This window comes from Nannospalax galili, unplaced genomic scaffold (assembly GCF_000622305.1).
Source record: "Nannospalax galili isolate Female #2095 unplaced genomic scaffold, S.galili_v1.0 scaffold55, whole genome shotgun sequence".
Classification (NCBI taxonomy): domain Eukaryota; kingdom Metazoa; phylum Chordata; class Mammalia; order Rodentia; family Spalacidae; genus Nannospalax; species Nannospalax galili.
Genome location: NW_008337640.1, coordinates 1,144,336 through 1,158,939, shown reverse-complemented (window position 1 = coordinate 1,158,939; position 14,604 = coordinate 1,144,336). Strand labels below are relative to the sequence as shown.

The 14,604-nt window shown below is 39.3% G+C and overlaps 1 protein-coding gene across 1 annotated transcript in view; it reads right to left on the bottom strand.

The window, feature by feature from the left end:
- Window positions 1-14,604, bottom strand: part of Hs3st5 (heparan sulfate-glucosamine 3-sulfotransferase 5) — a 197,389-nt gene that overhangs the window by 106,505 nt on the left and 76,280 nt on the right. Inside the window, exon 2 of the mRNA XM_008832663.2 lies at window positions 9,439-9,552. The gene's annotated coding sequence lies outside the window, so the exon portion shown is untranslated. The remainder of the gene's footprint in view (window positions 1-9,438; window positions 9,553-14,604) is intronic.

The following is a 14,604-nucleotide window of genomic DNA, read 5'->3' as shown; positions in this document are numbered from 1 at the left end:
CCTTCTGTTCTCACTGCACTTCTGTCCAGAACCTCATCACCTTGTACCTGAGTTACGGCAGCAGTTGTGCTGCCCTAGTCTCTTCCCCCAATCCATCCTGCCTCGTCCTGCCAAATTAATCTTTCTAAAAGCACTGCTTTAATTATGCCACTCCCCTGCTCAGAAATTTTCAATAACTGCCATCACGTGGAGGCCAAAGGCCAGAGTCTTTAGCTAGAATGAAGGCTTTCAGTATGTGGCCTCGCTGCCTTTTCGAAACGGTCATGTTTTCTTGAGGCACCCTGCACAAAACTTCAGGACAAGGGTACTGCCTCGCCTTACAAGCTCCACAAGATGCCTTCTGGCCAGCGCCTCCATACTCTCTATGGGTGGAGGAGAAGCCTCTTTAGACCCATATTCAGCACCTCCGGCTGGAAGACGGAGCACTCTTCTTGTTTGTTTCGGTTGTTTGGCATTAAACTTCAATTTGTTTTGCTGTTACAATATTGCATAATTTTGTGTTTGTGATCACTGTCTTGTCTTCCTGATTACTTTGCAAAGCTCTTGGAAAGCAGGGGTTTTTGAGTTTTTATTATCCGCTGATGATCCTAGCATGGAGTTAGAAAATAGCTGGCATCCAGTAGACACTTGTGTAGTGAATGAATGCAAAGGACTGCTGTAGTGAATGAATGCAAAGGACTGCCGTAGGCTTCCTGTAAGATCAGGATGAGAACCATTCAGTTTTATTTGTAACTTGCAGTATTTCAGAAGAGCAATTTATGTTTACAAGAGAGTTTTTCTGAGTTTAACAAATTTGCTTTCATGGTTTTGCTTTTTGTAAAGCTCTATAGACTGTGAGTTACAAGCTGAGCACATGGATTTGTAACTCGGGCTTTGAGGCAAACGAAGGCAGCAATAAAATAAACAAAAACTATACAAATTAATTGAATAAACAAACTTTCTGAGAGTTTCTTGCTGCCACAAAGCACAAGTAATTTCTAAATAAAATTTAAATCACTGAAAGACTATGTTAAGAGAAGAAAGGCAAGAATGACTTAGCTTGAAGTTTTTAGTTTAGTTTATCATATTCTATAAGAGAATGAACAGATTGTGTAGATCATCAAGACCTGAGCTGGCAACTCAGTGTTGTTGCTTCCCAAATGCACCCTTTTGCCTTTGAACATTAAATTTCACTAAGGCAAATGTGAATTGTATTAATATCTTAGTCATCTGGAAAAGCTGAGACAAATGGACACTTTGAACTGTGCATGAGGATGATGGATTTAAATGCCCTAGGGCACCTGGCCCAGTACCTGGAGCATTGGTAAGGTGGCTATCAGTTTGTTTTGCACATGCTTCTCTTTTACTTTCATAACCTTTTGAGTTGCCTAAAATTTAAGGAGCACAACACTGGAGTCAAGCAGGCTTGGGTTTGAATTGTGACTCTCCGTTTTCCTAGGTTATTATTGAATAAACTATGAGCCCCAGTTTCCTAAGCTTCCAACATGACAAAAACATCTTCTTACAGTAATATTCTGAAAACTAAGAATGGTCCACTTTAAAGTGTCTAGCATGGAACAGTCATTGCATGAATAGCAGATATAATTTCTGAGTTTCTTCTAGATAGATCTACCCTGCTGTGTGTTGAAGATCATATCACTTTAAGTAAAAGAGGTTAAAAGTGTTTCTGTATTGGATCTCACTACTTTACAATAGAATTGTAAGTTGGCACTACAAATACCAATATCGTGAACAATGTTTGTACAGAGACATTATTTACAAAACATTTTTGTAACTGAGGAATATATCATTGACTTTGCCCCAGATTAGTTATTTGTTATTGTATTCCTGTAATCAGTATCCTTGCACCCCATTCTACCATAAAGATGCAAAAATCTCAATGTGTCATTGTTACAGGCTTATATTTTTAGACTACTTGACAGTTGGAATTGACCAGATGAAATTGAACAATTGGTCATAGATTCTCCATCTCAGCAGTAGATCATAGAATCAGAGACCTCCTTTGGGTATCTTTCCAAAGGATACAGAAAAATCATTTTCTAATTTCTCTTTGATACCTAACGTATTGGTTAAAGTATCATTGAAGTTATCCGGTCTCATTCAGGCTAAAATGTAGTTTTGTTAAACATCTAGTAGGTGACATCTGAAACACAACATAAACAACAAATAAAAAGCAACATGGGAGACTTTCTTAAATCTAAATAAAGACACTACATCATGTGCTGAGATGAATGGCCTATTATCTAAACTCAGTAGGAATGCAATTAAGTGATAAGAAATAGAAAGCACCTCACAGTTTTCTAAGACTGAGCTGTTTTTACTATCATAATAGCTGAAGCATATGTTTAATAACTCATCAAACACATTTACTCCCCTTCAATATCTACCAGGTCAAAAACCAGCTTAAGTGTCATTAATCCTTCTTAAAACCATTGAAGAGACTGTGTCAAGAATTAGCACACAAGATCCTACTGAGGATCTTAGGGTGTTTCAGGAACTCTGGGGAGGGCCACACAAATAATATTAAAACCATGCATTTAAGGGTTGTATTATTCTTGATTGTTCCAAATGAATAGCTTGCCAGACAACCATTCCCTAAATAAGGTTCCATGTATAACCGTCCTGCATTCCAGTGTTTAGTTCTCTTGAGGGAGAGTTTATATACAGCTCAGCAATGAGCTAGATGTGGAACAACCAAAAAACTACAGATGTTTCTCATGACAGTTAAAAACCACAAGGTTGTCATTAAAAATTCTTGAAGCTGCAGGTTAGTTCTTCCTAGTCTATGAGGAGCTAAAGTACTGGGGGATTTTGCTAGCCAAAACATAGGCTTTCTGTAAGAGATCTGTATTGCCTAAAGATCTCAGCTTCATTATAATTTCATTAGCATTATGATTTTGACCTCCTGTGTCCCATGAACTTTTAAGAGGTACATGGAAAGAAATATTTTTAAAGAAGGATCTGGTCTACCATGACTTGTCAGGGTAAAGGCTCATCCCCTCATGAGTATGCCACCCACCTCATGAATATGCACAGGAACATCCTACTAAAAATAGGAAGCCCAGGACTGCTCAGGACTGCCTTCCTGTATCATTGGCCTGTACTTTGTTTTCTCTAATTACAATAAATCTGAGTTTTGTGGTCTCTTCTGCATTTGCTGTTGAATTCTTTCCATGAAACATCTTAACTGTCTCTGACATGTAAGGACGATAATTAAATAGCATCGGATCAGCACTGGTTCTCTGCTTTCCCTTTCCTAGGTCTGCTCCCAGAATCACTACGAGGCATGGTGTTTCAACGTCTTTGGTTTATTTTACTGTGTCCATGTCTTGTTCACTGCCTTCCAGGGATTTTTAACTGTTTGGAGACTTCTTAACTGTACATTATTTATATTTCCTAGAGTTATGACTATAATGTTTACAGTACCTCTGATCATTTCAAATCCATTTACATAAAAGGAAATCTAGGCATGAGGCTTTAAGATATGCTTGAGGATACTTAAAACTGGAGACTAAACAGAGCATCTGAATGTAGGGCTCACTTTGCTCCTATGACCAATATATCACCTGTTTAGTCTTTGGATTAAACTTGTACTAGAAAATATTTACCTCTAGTTATGAGTATCGAACTCCTTGAATTACAGCTTCCTTAATAGAAAATTCAGATAAAAACACTTATTTCATACAGTTATTTTGAAGATTAAATGAAATGACACATGGAAAACAAAAAAAATCTAGAAAAAGGTCAAGAGTTAGAAAAAGAAAGCCAGACTTCCTAGGCCCCACTCTTAGCAGGGACTTCATGAGGAGGCTGTTCTGCTAAGCTCTTGGAAGAGCATTTGAAGTTACTCTGGAATTCATTGGTGAACTGAGGGGGCACAGAGTACTTGATGTGGCAGGGTGGCAGAATTTGATTTAGCCAGAGATTTACCAGTTGTCTACTACAAACCAGCACAGTGTTCAGTGCTGCAGAGATACAGTCGTAGCAGTAGTAGCCAAGGAATGTGACACACGATGAGAACAAAACTTATGGATGATTTTCTAGATAGGAAAGAGATTCCAGGATGGGTAGCCAGCCATGTTGCCAGAGCTCTGTGTAAATTATCCAGGGTAATTTAAAAATACTTCATGTATATTTTATAGCGTTCTCTGAAATGACACATCCCACCAAATCCTTAAGGTCATTATGTAGCACCAACCTGAGTGACTACATGAAGGGCGGAGGGGGGAGGGCCACCTCACAGTGAACAAGGTGAGATATGCTCTGTACTGCTGCTGTTTCCATCACCTGATTCATCCTGAATGTAAAATGGCACAGTATAAAAAGATACTGATATTTTCTCTCTTCTTCAGTGCCTCAAAACAAATCCTTGAGTTGAATTTTAGCCTCTGAATCAAGCCCGAAAATTGAAAAATGAAACAAAGAAAAAATAAACAAACAAAACTCCTACTATTTGCAAATCTACTCCATTTGGAGTAATTCATTAATAAAAGTTACTTACAGTGAACAAAAATATTTTACATTCTTCTATTTTCTCTCCTTTCTCTTCCTTCCTTCCTCCTTTCCTTCCTTCCTTCCTTCCCTCCCTCCCCCCTCTCTCTTTCTTCTTTCTTTCTTTCTTTCTTTCTTTCTTTCTTTCTTTCTTTCTCTCTTCATTTTGTTTTTTACAGGGTTTCACTTTGTAGCCCAGTTGGCCTGGAGTTCATTATGTAGACCAGATTGACCTTGAACTCACAGAGGTTCACCTGAAGCTGCTCCCTGAATGCTTAGATTAGCCATTTAAAGAATTATTTTATTTTATTTATTACTTTTATTTTATGTGTATGAATGTATTGCCTGAATGTATTTAAGAACATCTGTGTTGTGTAATGCCCTTGGCGGTCAAAAGAGGGCATTGGATCCCCTGGTACTGGAGTTACAGATGGTTGTTAGCCACCATGTGGGTGCTGGGGATCGAACCTGGATCCTCTGGAAGAACAGCCAGTGCTTTTAACTGCTGAGCCATCTTTCCAGCCCAGGATTAGCCATTTTTGTTTCCTCTTTTGAGAGTTCTCTGTTCAGATCCATAGCTCATTTTTTTAGTTGGGTCTTTTGTTTTTTTGATTCTTTGTTTTCTAAATTCTTTGCATATTCTGGATATTAATCCTCTTTCAGATGTGTAGCTGTTAAGATTTCTCCCACTCTGGGCTTCCTCTTCACTTGACTGTTCGTTTCCTTTGTGGTATAGAGGCTTTTTAATTTAATGAGATCTCACTTGTCAATGATTAACTTAATTCCCAAGCAATTGATGTCTGATTTAGAAAGCCCTTTCCCTTTTCCATAGGGTTCTGCCTATGTTTTCTTCTAATAGTTTCAGAGTTTCACATTGAGGTCTTTGATCTATATGGTGATAGATAAGTGTTCTGATATCATTCTTTTACAGGTGGCAATCCAGTTTTGTCAGCAGCATTTGTTGAAGATGCTGTCTTTCTTCCACTTTGCATTCTTGGTACCTTTGTCAAATATCAGGTGACTGAAATTGCACGCACTCATGTTTGGGTCTTCTGTTTTGCTCCATTGATCTACATGTTTCCTTTTGTGCCAATACTATACGGTTTTTATGACTAAGTCCTAGGTAAATACAAATCAAAACTAAGATTTCATTTTACACAAGTCAGAATGGCTAAGATCAAGTGAGCAAATGACATCAAATACTGGTGAGAATATGGGGAAAAGGGAACCCTTATTCACTGCTGGTGGGATTGCAAACTGGTGCAACCATTCTGGAAATCAGTGTGGGGAACTCTTAAAACCTAAAATTAATCTACCATATTATCCAGTTATATCACTCCCTGGCGTATACCCAGTGGACTCATCCTACTGCAGAGAGACTTGCACAGCCATGCTTGTCGCTGTTATTTTCATAGTAGCTAAGAAATGGAAAGAACCTAAATGTCCCTCAGCTGATGAATGAATAATGAATGTGGGGTGCATTTGCTCAATGGAGTTCTACTCAATGATAAGGTAAACTGAAATCATGAAATTTGCAGATAGATGGATAAAACTACAAGCTGTTATACCAAGTGAATTAACATAGACTTCAGAAAAATAAGTGACATATGTTCTCTCTCATTTGTGAACCTTAGCTCCAAATCCTTAAATGTGAGTATATATCCTGATGTAATGGCAGAAGCCAGGAAAATGGAAAGGAACCAATGGGGTAGAGGGGAAGAAGGATCCCATGAAAGGGGGAATAGTAGGAGACAGGTGATATCAAGGGGGAAATGGGGGAAATGGTGGTACTTTAACTGGGGAGGGAGGAGGGAGAGTTACACAGCAGAGAGAGATAAACAATGCTTAGGTGGTACGAAAACCCCGTGGGGGGGGGGATGCATATGTGTGTGTGTGTGTGTGTGTGTGTGTGTGTGTGTACGTGTATATAGCTGAAGGCTATATAACAAGTAACACAGTGCCAGACAGGAGAAACCTCCCTTTGAGTTGTTGGTTAGGGTAGTCTAAGAGACTCCCCACAGTCTGTTGCCACAGTCCTTGACTTCCTCCAAGAACTTGAAAATAAGACCCTATTGCTGAAGATAAGACATACTTAAGATACAGGACTTGGAGTACTAGAGCTGGAACTCATCTGGAAGCCTCCTCCCTGAAGACTATTTCTCATAGTATCAGCAAATATTATACAAGCTGCCAAGGGAGAACAAAAACAATCAATGGTCCAACCCAGTTGTACAGTCTAACAACCACAATAATGAACAGAACAGCAGACTATTTCTATAGGTACAGTAGTGGCAATTTTATCTTGGGGATAATCAATAGCTATCTAATGAACTTAAAGCCAGATCAGTGGAGGTGGACTCATGTGTGACCATGGAGAAAAACCTATGTCTCTCACCTCCTAGACAAACATAATTTCTTACTGTAAGATAAATATGTGTCATTATATTTGCAGACAAGTATACATCTCACCACTCATCAAAGAAGTATTTTTTTTTGCAATAGATGAAGACAGTTACTGAGTTCTACAGCTTGTTAACTGCAGAGAATAAGTGTCTGTGAGATGCCAACCTCAAGTGACTCATCTACAATGGAACCTCCATACCTAAGGCTCATGGAACATAGAAGAACAGGGGGCAGAAAGACTATTAGCACATCTTTCAATATTCACCAGTGACACATCCTTATACAACAGATGGCAATTAACCCAGAACACCACAACTGGTGAAAATTTAGAGAATAAGAAACTGCAGAGTGTGTGTCCCTGGCTAGGACTCCTATATTAAACCTCACCCACCCAGGACTCAGGGACCTTTGCAGACGAGGGGGTGGAATGACTCTAAGAGCCAGGGGTAGTGAATGACCATAAGGAAACAGAGCTTCTCAGGCTTCTGGGAATGTGCTCATATGAATTTACAGCAGTGGTGACAGCATGCACAACTCAAACCAGACAAAAATCCAGCACTGAAATGGAGAATTAGGCAAGAAGCCTCAACTTTAGCAAAGGAACTATTGGCAGCTGACCACTAGTGGGTGAGGGAGAGCTGATCTTTAAAGGAGTGACTCTAGATAGGCTGACTAGATGCCAGTGGATGAACTCACACAGAGGATTATCTGGGGACACAAACTTGACTCAATAGGCCTTAAAATAGATGACAGAATGTGTGAAATCCAGTGGGGGGATATGGGGGGTGAAGATAGGAGAAGGTTTCTAAATATGATCAAAATGTACTGTATAGCATTCAAATAAAAATAAAATTTAAAAAGCCAGGCAGGACGGAATGTAATTACAATCTCAGCTCTGGGGAGACAGGGACAAGAAGATCCCTTGGGCTTGCTGGCAAGCCAGATTAACGAACTGGCAAGTTTCAGGTTCAGTGAGAGACCCTGTCTCAAAAAATAAGGTGGAGAGCAATAGAGGAAGATACCTGACATTGACTTCTTGCCCCTACACACACACACACACACACACACACACAAACGTGCATACATTTTCACACATGCATGCACCCACACGTGTAAACATACGCCCACGCAAAGTTACATTCCAATTTTTTTTTTTGAGATGTTCTAGAGTCAACTCCCAGTGCCTTGGTGTATGCACTAGGCATGTGCTCTATCACTGAGTTACAGGCCATCAGCATGTTTTTTTTTGAAGAGTCAAATCTTGTGTAATCTCATATTTCATTTTAAAACTACAGAAATGTGGGAGAAAAAAGTTTATCATTATCAGTATCAGCCAACTGGGCATCTGTTGTGTCAGGTGATGCTGAGAATATGGTGCAGTTCTTATGATCAAACACTTCTGCCCTGATTCTGCCTCCTTTTGTGTTTTTAGGCAGTGACCTAGCCTCTCAGGGCAGAATAGAATGGCACCATGACATTAGCTTTTCTGCATATAATGAGATAGTTGAGGTCAAATGTGACTATAATAATTTTTAATGGGCTAACATTATTAGACACTATTTTAAGCCTTTATACTTAGTCTTCACAACAACTCATTGAGATGGAGAGTAGTTGTATATCATGTGTTCCCTCGAAGGACTCATGTGCGGTGGCTTTGTCCCAGCTGGTAGATGCCATCAATGGTAGGTGATTGGATTGTAGGGGTTTTCACTCAATCTGTGGATAAGTCCTTTAATGGGTCTGTAGTATGAAGGAACAGTTGGGAAGTGTTGGAAAGTAGAAAGGAGGGCCAGATTGGAGGAAGAAGGTTATCAAGGGTGTGTCATTAAAGGATGCATCTTGCCCTGGACCCTTTCTGCCATGCTGTTTCCTGCTTGAACAACTCTTTAGCATGTGCTTCTGCTATGATGATCTGCCTTACTATAGACTCAGAAACACGGAGTCACATGACCATGGACTGCAACATCTGAAACTGTGAGCACAAATAAATCTTTCATCCCTTCAAGCTGCTTATCTCAGGTATTGGTCACAGATGAAAGGCCTATTAACACAGCATTATCATCTTCATTTTGGTAATGCAAAAATTAAGGAATAGTAGGTTTTAACATTAACATTTGCCAAGGTCCCCTAGGTAGTGAGTGGCTCAGTACAAGCTATAACGTATGCTATTTCTATTGTATATGCTCTTAACCTGGTTGCCACCCCCTATCATAGGAGAATTATGACCATTAAAGTTATTGGGAATGTTATTTCAGGTAATGGGGATATCAAAGACAAAGATTTTCTGCATTCAGGAAGTAAATATGAGTTTCTGTGAGGAGCAGAAACTACAGAATGGGAAGAAATTGTAAGTCACGTTTCAGAATGCTTAAAAGCTGAAGATACCAAGGAAGCCCTTCTGCTGGAGGCCCAGTGGAAAGTTTTGACTGTACACTTTCATGTTCAGGCAAGCATTTCAAAGTGCCTTCAGAGAGCTGGAGAAGCCTAGGTGTGTGATGTGGTTGGAGGCTGGGAAAGCTAGAGAGAGGTCCTCCATATACATACCTACATTCAGACACTTCACAATGACCCCAGGGAGGATTATCTGGCTGGTGGCTGTCCCATGGTGCAGTCTCACCTCCTGATTGTCCTTTGGGTTTGCTTCCTTCCTGTGAGTACCTGCAAAGTGATTATTTCAATCAGTCTTTTTTTTTTTTTTTTTTTTTTTTTTTTTCCTTAATAGCTATGGTTAAGCATTTGTGGTAAGAGACACAATCTTGGTATTTGTTGTCCTTTTGTTAAACAATTTATAGATAAGGAACATAACTTGAAATGGAGCCCAACTGTAGAAGACAGTACATAATCATTCATTCTCCTTGACTAGGGACGGGAATTTCAAGATTGCCACAAGCACTTCCAAATAATGTTTTTCAGGCAGAGCTTTGTTTCTTGTCTGGCCTCTGAGGTTCTGAGGTGAGCATGACTAAATATATTCTCTTTAAAAATGCCACATTTTGTGCATGTCCTTGCTGACCTTTTTACAGACATTGATTATCCAAATCAATCTTTCTTACCTTTGACTGAAGACTACCAGGAGACAGAGGAATTCTGTAGCTGAAAAGTGTGTGTCTGAATCTAAAACTAGACGGTTATATTAGAGGGACTGAAAACAGGAAAGGTATGGGATAAATGAAAGCGTACACAGCAAACTCTTAAAAGTGGCACTCACTGTTTTGCATTACTGTTTATAGTGTACATGACTCCTATATAGATTATAGAAAAATTAACACATCATTTGGATACTTCTTAAATTTTTAATTATTTTATTTTTATTTCACCTGAGTGTTTTGCCTGCGTTATATATGTATATGCACCTATGCATGCACTGTCCACAGAGGCCAGAAGATGGTGTTGGATCCCCGTGAGCTGGAGTTATGAGTGGTTGCTAGCTGACATATGGGTGCTGGGAACTAAGCCCAGAGTTTCTGCAAGAGCAGCAGGTGCTCTTAACCAGTGAATAATCTCTCCAGCCCCATGAAACTAGCACATCGTTATCACATACACTCAACAAGAATGGACATAAAGATCCAAAATAACCCAGGAATCTGTCTTTATTTGAACCCCTAGGATGCAAATATACTGAGGCCTAAAGCAAACTTGTGCCCGTACACACACACACACACACACACACACACACACACTCATGAACAATGCACATACACGAGCTCTTTTAAAGAAAAGGAATAGGTCTAAAAACTGCACACTTGGCTAATATCAGTAACTGACTCCACTGTATTTCTTCTCTGATTAACATTACCATAAATTATTTACAACTCTTTCACTTAAGTTCTTGTCATTTCTCTACCTCACAACCCCCGTATTGTCCACAGTTCTAAGGAGTTCAGAGAGGAAAAAGTGTACCCAGTTATTACAGGGCACAACCCATGTCCACTGTGCCTGCCCACCAGCCAAGAAATCAAACCCAGTGCTTGTGAGAACTTGGCACGCTCCCAGGCCTGCTGACCTCAGCACAAAGCAAAACAAAGCCCCAAATACTCTGCTTCTCAATTTGTTTAATAAGCTAGAATTATTTTTCAAAGATCCCAAATAAACAGAAATCATTATAATTATGAATAATTAAAATGATAAGCTCAAGAGGGCACTCAGCATTCATTATACTGTGGAGCTCATCCCCGGAGGGGAGCACCTTCAATTAGTTCAGTTTTACAACAGAAGATAAATGTGACAATCAGTGATCACAGGTATTTATTCAAGTAACAAAACAATTTAACTCACCATTAAATCTCACCTGCTTTTAAACAGTAGACACACGCTGCTCTCTTTTAGGTGTCCAACAATTAAACTAATTCTAGAATATAGGAAAGCAGCAGATAACAGAGGGGGAGAAATCTGTCTTCAAAGTTGCAGATAGATGCATGCCGACATTATCAGCTATTCTGATTAGGTAAAGTAGATGGTAAGCAATAAAAAACACTGGTTTTAAAAACCATCCCTGGGCTAGGGAGAAGGATCAATGAGTAAAACGTTTGCTATGCAAACATGAAGACTCAAGTTTGAAAGCCCAGAATCCACAGAAAGCAGGCCACAGCAGCACACATCTGGAATCCAAGTGCTTCTACAGTGAATTGGAGGGCAGAACCAGGAGACTCTCTGAACAACTTGAACAGCCATGACCTGAGGAAAGGCTCTTTTACTAGATGCCTCATTGAAGAGGCACAATTTAGCCTTTCCTTCAAGTAGAGGAAAACTCATTAGCAATGTGGAATAAATGGCTTCAGGATGATGAATTTAAGCTACCAGTCTCACTTTTAATGATCATTTGCTTAAGCTTTGTATTTAATTAAAATGGTTATTTAAATTCTTATATTTGACTTATATCCTTAGCTAAAGTTCAGTGTTACCTTGTCATTCAATTTCAAATCAATTAATTTATAAAACAGTTTAAGAAGTGCTGTAAGATGTAATATTCAACAGACTGGGATCAATGTGCATCTTCTGCTGGTTTCAGCTGTGAACCACCTAATGCATTTAGGTGGAACTGCTGGTCTTACAAAAGGTTCATAAGTGTGTAACAATAAAATAACAAAATTTATTAGGAGTCAGAATAGCAAACCAGAAAGTGTGTTCAAGGACACCTCTTACTTTAACTTGTACTTAAACAGTATGGTCTATGTAATGGGAACCAGTGGGACTGAATAGTTTCTTGGTCTATAAAAATCTGAGGATAGGGGGCTGGAGAGATGGCTCAGCAGGTTAGAACACTAGCTGTTCTTGCAGAAGACCCGGGTTCAAATCCCACACCTACATGGCAGCTAACAACTGTCAGTAACTCCAGCTCTAGGGGATCCCACAGCCTCTTTTGTCCTCTGCAGGCATTGCATGACACAGGTGCACTTACCTACATGCAGGCAGTACACTCATACACATAAAAAATAAAAATAATAAATAAAATATTAAAAAATGAAAAATCAGTGTATAAATCAGATGTGGGTGGGAGTGAGGCAATGTTTCTAGAAAAACGCAGGACGGGCTGAAAACACCAATGTCTGTGTCTGATGACTGGTCCAACTGCCTTATTAACTACTGAATGTGACCAGGGCATTGAGCTAAAAAAAAAAATAAAAAAAAAAAAAACTTAATGAGGTGGTAGTAGGCCCATTTTCAAGATGAATGGATCAAAGTTGGAGAAGCTAAGACACTCCTGCAGGCTTCCATAATCAGTTAGGAGCGGAGATAGGGTTCAAAGCCTCACTCCACACCTCATTGGCCTCAGCCCCCACCTCAGCCGCTAGAGAAACCACTACCAAAGTGAGATGCTCAAAATTACTACCACCACGTCCTCTGCTTTTGTTGCCTCCACCACAACAAAATGCGTCTCCCTTTCCGTAATGCAACGAGTTAATGAAAAGCTAAAGTTAGCATATTTGTTTTGAGCATTCATAACTAGGGTTTGTTACTGTAATAGCCTTTGTATCCTCTCATAATAGGATATGCCGAATTTGCCAATATTTTATTAAATCCTGGGCTCTCTATTCGTCGGTGAATCTTTATAATTGGCAGACACTGTTCCCACCATTCTCTGACAGTAGCTCAAACCTTTGTAGAGTCTCCACTCCGATCAGTAGCCCTTTGGGTATATTAAGTGTGAGCAGTCTGCAGTCATGTGGTATGGAATACGGCTTTCCTTTCCACCAGTCCATTCGATGGCATTCCAGGATATCTTTGCCTTTTACTGCGTCTCAATACCCTCAGTTGCCATTCACCTCTTTCTGTTTCTTCCCTTTGCCTCCCTGATTTCTACTCAAGAGCTAGACCTGGGCTCATTCTCCACAAATAATGTGAATGGTAAGTAAAATACTCTTCCTACATAGAGAAGAGAGAATTTGATTGAGATCAAAGCCAACAATCTATTGATTTTTCAGTTTAACATTTTGACTATCAGCTATCATCTTAACCTTGGAAATCCTTAGAAGGCCAAAGGATTGGAACCATCATAAAGCAACTGTAACAGAGAGGGGCCACTGAAGAAAGGTGAAGAGTGACGTGCAGGTGCATCTGTTTTGTTAATCTTGCTAAGGTCTTCACCATCTGTTTTCTTATCCTTTCCTGGTTACCGTCTTCTCTTAGGCTAATCGGTTTTGGAATGAATGGGAGGGGGGGTTTTTTGAGAAAGTATTTTGAGATTTTGATTCTATATTTCATACCCAGACACTGGGGTGCAGTTAGCTGCAGCAAGTGTTCCTAATAGATAAGGGAGGCATTGCTTCCCATATAATTACATAGAGCCTAGTGGTAGACATAGCCAACCGTATCATCTCTGTACTGTTAGAAGTGCTAGCAAGTCTGAAAAGAACCCATTTGGAGGAGAGTCAGGGTGCTTTTATTTTACTTCAAACTAGGGTTATCGTGGAATAAAACTGATAATTCTTTGGGGGAAACAATTTTTTGGAGCATAAAAAAAAACATAGGACAGGATAAATGAAACGGACTGTTGTGACTGGCAGTAAGTTCAAGCATTTTGTGTTCTTTTGTGTTTGCTTTGGAATGTTAAACAGGTTGAGTTCTTTTTAAAAGAAAACACTTTATTCAGAACATTCCCCCATGAAAGCACTCTTTGACAAAGTGTCATTTTTTGATATATTAGTACATGTCTGCCTACATTTTATATTCAAAAAAGGCAAGCAATGTTTTAACAACGTTTGACAAGCATGGGGAATTAAAGCTCCATAGGATCGACTGTTTTAATGTAAGGCTATACCCTATTTTATATTTTCTATTCTAAACTCCATGGCACATCATGACATTTTCAATTATGTTAACCTATGTTTGAAAAAAATACAGAGAAATTAAAGATGAGAAATTAGAATGGCAAACTCATCTCATCAATAAAACACTTTTAAGCATATAATTCAGATTTGTTTGAGAGAGCTACAGATATAATAAAAACCTGAGTGAATTGTAAATAAGTAGCAAGGGAGAAGGCAAAGAAGTTTCAAATAAACTAAGAAGGGGATCAGGAATTTCAGCTACCACCTAAATAAACTTATCTAGCCAATCATAAATTTCAAAACCAAATCCTCTACTTATTGCAACATAATTCCTTCCTAGTAGAAACCTCAGAGGGAAACCCACAGGCACCTCAGCCAACACTTAGAAGGTCCAGTCCTCCCATCGTTCCCTATCCTATGCCTCTCCGATGGTGAGCCTACA